Source organism: Procambarus clarkii, chromosome 17, assembly GCF_040958095.1.
Source record: "Procambarus clarkii isolate CNS0578487 chromosome 17, FALCON_Pclarkii_2.0, whole genome shotgun sequence".
Classification (NCBI taxonomy): Eukaryota; Metazoa; Arthropoda; class Malacostraca; order Decapoda; family Cambaridae; genus Procambarus; species Procambarus clarkii.
Window position 1 is genome coordinate 13,096,719 of NC_091166.1, and position 7,866 is coordinate 13,104,584.

Sequence of the window (7,866 nt, forward strand, 5' to 3'; positions counted from 1 at the left end):
AGATCAGGATTGGCATTACAATTTAGCGTTTTGTATATGTATAGTACACACATGAGAGAATGTGCAGTGACTTAATGTCTAACATATCCAGGGACTAACATATCCATATTAACTCATCTCGGTGCCTGAATCGGATATTACTTTGTTGATTACACTCTAGCTTATGTTCGTTTGGAAATTATTGATACATCTTCCCACTTTGCCAGTAATTCCATTTATGCTTATTTTGTATGCAATATAACAATGGTCAAACTTAAAGAAAGGTTTCGCAAAATCTGTATACATTATATCAGAGTCTTGATGTAATGTATCCTTTGCCATGTCATAGACCACTATGACATGGCAGCTAAGGTGATGTCAAAGTGGTCTAGAAGCTGTGTGAAGAACAAGTATGGAGATCAGTGACATTAGATATAACTTGAAGCTTGTTCAGGTAACTGGTCACTGATATATATACACTGAGGCCCATGGAATACATCTTGATTAAATAATAAATGTATCAAAATCAGTCATCAGATTTATTGGGGTTTAATTTAGTTAATTGATTCAGAGGATTGAATAGCCCATCATTAGAGTAAAGAATGGTTCTGAGACTGCAGTGGGTTCAGTGACATTGGTCGCAGTGACTTGTAGCTGTTTCGGCTACTGTTCACTGATTTGCCACTGAGGCCTCATGAACTCATCTTCATCTCTAAATGATGATATTAACATCAACCTCTGTTGGTATAGTCAGCTGTAATCTCCTTAGTATAATGCTACTGGAGAAATATAATCAGCTGACAAATTTAGATTTCTACTGGTATTGTTTATCTGCAGTAATAGGTCTCCTCAGGCTTGATACTGGGCCTGAGAGTAATTTACCTCCTGCAGAATTTAGCATGGTTATGCCCTGATATTTAGTAGGGCTACCGATGAATCGATGGCAATAGTCTGTCCCTACGAGGAGACCGAAGTCGGTGAGGTGATCAGACTTAATATTATCTGCCAATTTTATTCCTCTATTTCTCAGGAATTTGGCTGTGGCTCTCAGACCTTGAACTTGTAGGTTTACTGGTATTTTGTTCACCACAATGGCTTGTACTTGACAGACGTACCTGCCTAAACATACTGATGGTTGTACCACCTGGTAGACTTGAGGTCCTGCATCTGTTACAAACCCTGAGATGTTGAATGACGTCTTGGCTACAGGCCTTAATTGTAGTTCATCTGCCAACTTTTTAGTGACATATGTTCTCTGGGATCCTTGGTCAAACAACCCACGGGTATGGACCTTGGCCATCTGATTCAGGATGGTAATTTGGGCAGTAGGCAAAGTTGTATTACCTTTAGACTTCGCTGATTGGTCACTCATTGTTTGTTGCACCTTGCAGTACTGTACTGTGGTGGGAATGCTATCTTCCACCTTGGGTCTTGAATACGTTGTTTTGGTGTCTCTGCACAATGCTGCATGGTGCTGACCTTTGTTACACCTATTACAGGTGTGTAATTAGGTATCACAGTCGTTGATGTTATGTTCCCTGAGGCACCTCGTGCAATGTTGCAAATTTTTGAGTCGCTCAACACGGGCGTCACTATTAGGAAAATTAAGGCAGTGGTACATTGAATGTTTCTCATTGCAGAACAAACATGTTCCATAGCTTCCAGTACCCTTTGGTGTCACGTTCTTGGGTGACACAGTAACTATAGGCTTGGAGGGTCCCACTGCATATACGCCCACACTGCCACTGTTCCACTTTGGTGATGAATTATATTGTCTAGATTGATTTAGAGTACCTTTGGTACTCTGTGGTTTACTATTATTGGTTTCTGAGGGTTTACTTGGTGGTTTTAATTTGTCATGAGTTCGTAATTGATGAACTACTGACTTTAAACCTTCAGATATTTCATTCATAGATAAGATGCTTTTATTGTAATGAGCACTCATTCGTCTCAATACGTCCCTAGGTATTATCTCCTGGACAATTATTTTCAAGACCCACTCTGCCCCGTTTGTATCTGCTGTAAGGCTGAGGGCCTTGATCATTGATTCTACCTCCAGCTTGAAGACTTGGAGTGAATCAGCTGAAGCCTCCGGTGGGGGTAAATGCAACAGCTCATGAACTAAATGTGATGTTCTTACTTCTGGATCAGCATAATTATCCTTGAGGAGTTTTACTGCCAGGTCATAGCCGTCATTAGTTAATCTCAGATGGGATACTACTGTTTTAGCCTCACCTGATAACTGGCCTTGCAAATAAGAGAATTTACTACTCTTTGGTAAAGATTGTTTTGAGTTCACAAGGTCAACGAATTTGTTCCAAAATTCGTCCCAATCTTCCTCATCTTTTCCTGAGAAAGTGGGTAAATTAATTGATGGGAGTCGAGCCTCTGCTTGACTCGTATTAGATGCAACTGTTGTTGTTGTTGTTGTTGCCTTGTTCAGGGCAATTAATTTGACGTAAGGCTGTAACGTGGCCTGAGTGTGATCTTCATAATTCACTAGATCAACCATAATGTCGTCTATTTCTGTTTCTGTTAAATTGGTGTTGGCAAGTTCAGCCACATATGTTGCTATTTGGCATTTGATTTGCCCAAATTTACCTGCAGCTGCTTGATAATAGCTTTCCAGGTCAGCATAATCAACTGGAGATTGTTGTGACAAATCTTCACATTTCTTGATCTGTCTTGTTAAGTGACCTTTAAGACCTGCAAGGGTTCTTTTCATTCTCTTCTCCCTGCATTATCCATATTGGCTAGTTGATAAAAAAGGCTTGTATTGGGGCTGCTCATAATGCTGAACAAGCACTGATGGTAGCCTAGGGTAAAAACTCTGCAATCACTAGGCTATAATCCTACCTCTTCTAGAGGTTAGCACTTAAAAGTAATACACATTATATATATACAATCATACACACTAATGATTTGAGTGATAAACCAGTGTCACTGGAAGTACCTTTAGGTTAGCTCTTCTATATCACCCTAGGATGGTAAAGACACTAATTAATCACTCAAAGGTGTAATGATCATAAGTAAATTATTATATATACACAACTCAACTTGAGTTGATAAAAATTACACCCAAAATAGGGTGTGCACCATTCATTAATGGTGCTAGGTTGTTCAATATAGTACAACTAGACTATGGTAATAATGGGACTAGGATGAACAATAAATAGTTCAACTAGTCAATGGTAATATCCTACCCTGTTGTGGGTTGGCAATTGGTAAATATTATATTGTGATCACTAGTGCAATATATATTAAATAATTCTCTATTTTGGAGAAATAATATACACAATTATTGATAATAGCCTCTTAATTAGCCTCTAAGAAACTTCTAATATTATCTAGAAGTATTAAATATTATTAGTGACCTCGCAAAATAAACTCCACAAAATTCGTGGATAATCTCTCGCAAAATTTAACACCACGAAATCCGTGAACAATCTCACGAATACACAGCCACTACTTTGGTTGGCTTCAATATTAGCGCTGTCATTTCACAGAATAACACGCCTCCAAATCTGTGGGTGTGCATGAAACCGCTGCGTAAGGCTGAACCGATGGGCTCTTGAGCTCGGTCGAGGCTATGCAGCCGTCTTTGACTGGCTTTGTATAAATCACCCTGCACTAGTATATTTAATGAATCCACTGGTTAACTGGTTCATCCGGTACTAACATGACCAAATAATCTGTCATCCGACTCGAAGATGACCAATAATGTGGGTTCAAAGGACCAAATAATCTGGTTCCTAAGGTCCAAATAATGTGGGAACCGACCTTTGAGATTTATATTTATTTAATTTATATGAATTTATATAGAATTTATATTTACGTTAATTTATATATTTCGATAGCAATTTGTATGATAAGTGGACTGTATTTCTGCAATAATCTCACAAATCGATCCTCTACACATTAGGGGGGGGGGGTTATATTGAATTTATATATATGCAGCCAATCAAACTACAGTATTAAACTACATATTAGTGTACATTGAAGAGGTTCCTTATCTTATTTGTACAGCAGGCCTTAGTCCACCAGGTATAACTAGGATGTAGACACCAAATTTTCCTCGTGTAAGGTAGCCAGTTACCATCACCCTGGTAACTGATACACAAAGCATGCTTCCTCGTCTTGACCTGTCAAAAGGGCGCTAGCTATGAAGCCAGAATCCTAATATATGACAGCTATATCAGAGAAAACACTGTACAATGAACCATAAAGACCAAGGCTTAATTACCTTGTTTGAGTCGATCATTTGTGATCTCACCGGCTCACCCAATATCTACCTAACATTAATGGCCAAAAATGAATAAATAAACGGGTTTCGGAAAGACACCTCCCTTGTATTTGCTGACAGCGTGTTGAAGATGGAAGACCACTACTCTGATCTTCGTCTCACTTCGTCCAAGTTAATTTATAGGAGCAGTTACTAACTCCAACGACTCTGGTCTTAACAACAACAATGGCTGACCACTCCCTCACCACTGACGCCTGGCTTATTTGTCCAGATGTCAGTAAGTGATAGAAAGGTCACATTTACTCTATTTTAATACTGATAATTAAGTTAATTTATATGCGATGTTTTATGATGTAAAAGTCCAAAGACTAATGTATTTAACAATAATTCCCAGCAGAATAGCTGGTGAATTTATAATAGTATGTGGCAATGATATCCTGTTTTCTATAGACGGAAAATTCCACTACAAGTTACATTTTCTATGGGTAACTTGTGTATACAATGCAGCAATATTATCTGCCTGTATGTAATATTATTAAATGGTGTCGGATTTTCCGACTGCCCTGGACTATGGCCAGTATTCAGACCTAATATATACTCAATTGTTAGTCAGTAAGCTAGCATCACGGGCTTATTAATCCTCGTTCAGTTGATAGGCCTTAAACTCAACATCTAACCATGTCACGTTACAGAAAAAAAAATGTGGTTGATGAGAAATAATTAAAATATTATTTGCTTAATACACACAGAAATCACAATAGTGTGATGCATTTTATGAACAAATCCACAAGGACCATGATGAGGATTCGAACTTATGCCCGGGATGATCCCAGACACTGCTTTAGTCGACTAGGCCACGACACGGTCAAAAGAATTGCAACTGAGAATTCCACTTACTTTACACGGATCCTGCAGCCTCTCCGAGACACAAACCAGGGTATTACACAATTCCCCCAATGCACTCGGGCTCTCCCAACAAGCTGTTGTACCTCTTCGCCCTCAATTCAGTACACCATGTCATGGCCTTGTTGACTAAGGCAGCGTCTGGGATCATTCTGTGCGTAAGTTCGAGCCCTCATCACAGCTCTTGTGGATTTGTTCATTATTTGCATAAGTTCTGAATTAAGAGCATATATAATAGCGTGTACTGTGACTGATGTCCCATCACCACCATCATCGTATCATCATTTCAAAATCATCATAATATTTCCACAACTTCCTTCAGACAGATCATGTTGTCTTTACAAAATATTAAAAAATCACGATCATAAAAAATATTTAGGGGCCTCCAGGATGATATCGAGACATTCTCTTCACTGAGGTTCCGTGAGCCTTGAGTTATAGTTGTTCATAATAGGACGCTCCATTCCCAGAGATCTCTGGCGGTCGGAGGCAGCAACTTAGATCTAATATAATGTTATGCAGTTTCAAACATGGTTTAGCATCCAGGAATGGCTGCATAGATTTTTGTGAAACAGCCAGGGATATCTGCCACAGCAGATGAGCCAAGGCAAAATACCTGGTTGTAGTTGTGCTCATGTTGCATATCCCAGGATCATTGTTTACTATACCTCCTCAAAGCGACAAAATTATTTTTCATAAACATAAATATTCAGTAAATATGAAATTCTCATTCGGAACTGAATTGTAAATGTTGAACATGTAACTATTGAAGGATGTGTTCGGAAGTGGTGAACATGTAACTACTGTAGGAAGTGGTGAACATGTAATTATTACAGGATGTGTTGGGAAGTGGTGAACATGTAACTACTGTAGGAAGTGGTGAACATGTAACTATTGTAGGATGTGTTCGGAAGTGGTGAACATGTAACTATTGTAGGATGTGTTCGGAAGTGGTGAACATGTAATTATTACAGGATGTGTTCGGAAGTGGTGAACATGTAATTATTACAGGATGTGTTCGGAAGTGGTGAACATGTAACTATTGTAGGATGTGTTCGGAAGTGGTGAACATGTAACTATTGTAGGATGTGTTCGGAAGTGGTGAACATGTAATTATTACAGGATGTGTTCGGAAGTGGTGGACATCAGCCTGCCCAGAGAGGTCCTGGAGATGTAATTCACGCACGTGCCTCTAGTTCATCTGTTGACCGTCGATGCTTGTGTCTGTCGCTACTGGAACAGTCATCCTTAAGCCTGCGGTGAGTAATACAACCATACAGTGAGTAATATAACCCTACAGTGAGTAATACAACCATAGAGTGAGTAATATAACCCTACAGTGAGTAATACATCCATAGAGTGAGTAATACAACCCTACAGTGAATAATACAAACCGACAGTGAGTAATGCAGCACTTTGATGAGTAATAGCACTCTACGGTTAGTAATACCACACAGTGGTGAGTAAGTAATCGTAATGTCTTCTCACAGATATTTAAACACAGGATAAAAACAATACTTGTGCATTTGTGAAAGTTATATATTGATTTACAGCAACTCTTTCGCCATCACCTGAGTGCTTTATCAAGGTGAGTGTGTGGTTAGGACGAGATTTACATCTCAACGACTAATGAAGTATTCAGGAGAGTGCGGAAGACTTGGTGTAATTCTTTATAAAAATATCACAAAAGCATAATTTTGGTTTTCTATTCACTGAGGTGAGTAATATAATCATACAGTCAGTAATGCACCCTACAGTTAGTAATAAAACACTGTGGTGAGCAATAATGCCATCGTCAGTAATATACCCCCCACAGTTAATAATAGAACACTGAGTTGAGTAATATAATCCTACAGTCAGTAAAACACCCAACAGAGAGTAATACAACACTGTGGTGAGTAATATAATCCTACAGTCAGTAAAACACCCTACAGAGAGTAATACAACACTGTGGTGAGTAATATAATCCTACAGTCAGTAAAACACCCTACAGAGAGTAATACAACACTGTGGTGAGTAATATAATCCTACAGTCAGTAAAACACCCTACAGAGAGTAATACAACACTGTGGTGAGTAATATAATCCTACAGTCAGTAATACAACCCTCAGTTAGTAACACAACACTGTGGTGATTAGTATAATTCAACAGTCAGTAATACAACACTGTAGGTGGGTAATATAATCCAACAGTTAGTTATACACCCCTAAAATAAAGAAACACAACACTGGTGAGTAATGTAATGCTACATTGAGTAATACATCTCTAGGCTTAATGATACAACATAGTGGTGAGTAATATAAACCTACAGTAAATTGAAGAACCCTGAGATAAATATATAAAAATGTATGTTAAAGCTTTCTAATTGCTTAAATTTAAATTTGGTTATAACAAACCTAACAAATGAAGACGGCTGTACTCAAAAGCTGACCTTTCCGTAATTTATATTTTGTTTGTCGCATTGTTGACTCGTTTGCCTTACTTTGCTTGCACACAATTTCAGTTTATACCGTGGAGAAAATTTTACCATCGACTGAAGCTTTTGCCTTGGAGCGTAACGTCCAGCATACTGCTCTTCCCGACATGGGAGAGAGACAAGTTGACAGCCAACGATATCATGTCTGCCATTTGTCAGCGCCACGGTCTGACTTCTTTGAGATACTGTATCACCAGTGTCATCAGGTAAGATAACACCATGATAGACTGTATCAACAGTGTAATCAGGTAAGATAACACCATGA